The sequence below is a fragment of the Mastomys coucha genome, unplaced genomic scaffold (genome assembly GCF_008632895.1).
Source record: "Mastomys coucha isolate ucsf_1 unplaced genomic scaffold, UCSF_Mcou_1 pScaffold17, whole genome shotgun sequence".
NCBI lineage: Eukaryota > Metazoa > Chordata > Mammalia > Rodentia > Muridae > Mastomys > Mastomys coucha.
The window spans coordinates 37926754-37928390 of record NW_022196899.1 but is presented as its reverse complement, the minus strand read 5'-3'; positions in this window follow the sequence as shown (position 1 = coordinate 37928390).

The window sequence follows — 1637 nt, the reverse complement described above, 5'->3', positions numbered from 1 at the left end:
TCAAGTTCAGATGCCTCCATACACACATACACACACACAACTTAAAAACAAAATAAAACTGTAAGTCAGCATTTTAATAAAGTACCTCTAAGCAGTGACATTTAAAAAAAATTGTCAGTGGATTTATGTTTAAGAATGTCATATGAAATTATTGCACTTAAAATGATGTTTCCTATTCTAAAATGTCTCTATCATTGTATTTCATTAGTTTCTTAGATTTCCATGGAAACAATCTTAATCATATAACAAGATATGCCATTACAAACATTTGTCTTTAAACTAAGTGATAGCGCTTTTATGATAAAAATTAAAAGATAGAGTAAGATGATATGCAAGATACATTTTATATTTCTCCAGCCAATCATGTTTGCCAAAGATTAACATGGATATAGGAGAGTAAAGACCTCTAGGTAAAAGAGTTTAGTGAATATTTTCCTCCTTTTAATTAATTCTTTTATTTATTTACATTCCAAATGTTGCCCCTTCCTGGTCCACCCTTCAAGAGTTCTTCACCCCATGCTCCCTCCTCTTTGCTTCTGAGAAGGTGCCACCAACCTACCTAATCTCACCTCATATACTATCATCCCCCTTCCCTGAGGCATCAAGTTTCTATAGGATTAAGGGCATTCTTTCCCACTGAGGTAAAAAAAGGCAGTCCTATAATATGTATTTAGCAGGAGACACTATTAATAGGACAAAAGGGCAACCTACAGAATCTTTGGGAATCTTTACTAACCCTACTTCCAACAGAGGGCTAATATCCAAAATATACAAAGAACTCAAGAAGCTAGACTCCAGAAAATCAAATAACCCCACTAAAAATGGGATACAGAGCTAAACAGAGAATTCTCAACTAAGGAATCTCAAATGGCCAACAAGCAGCTGAAGAAATGTTCAGTATCTTCTGCCATCAGGGAAATATAAATCAAAACACCCCTGCAATTCCACCTCCCACTGATAAGAATAACTAATTAATACATTTTAAAAACATATCTATTCTAATTTTCATATATATGTGTATATATAAATATATATATGGATATATGCATATATATATTTGGATAAGCATATATTTGGATAAACACACACACACACATATATATATGTGAATGTCTGTTTATGTGAATAAAATCAGTCATTTGACTAAATTACAAAAATACAATTTGATGTCCTTGAAAAAAAAACAATAGCTATATAGTCATAGCAACAGCATTTGCTAATATTTTTCTTAAGATTTGAGGAATGACAGTAGGTAGAGCAAAATAAGCATCTAAATATAAATATGGAAAGATATAATCTTTTTTTATTAATATAAATGCTCTCCATAGTGTAAAGAGTCTCTGCAGGAGGTATTTCACAATGTGATTAAGTATTTATGATAGATATATTGTGAGAGATACTCCTGACATGTAGAGGATGAACGCATACAATGTACAGAAAAGATTTCTACAAGTATTTTCTACAAGTATTTTTCACCAAAAATTATTTGGTGAAAAATATTAGTAAACAAAGAAAACCCATTGATCAAAAATTGTATGTCAAATGAAATAGGCCCAAGGGAAGGAAGGAGTGGAAGATAGCTCAGTGGGTAAAGATTCTTGTCAACAAGAATAACAAGCTGAGTTCATGACTGAAGT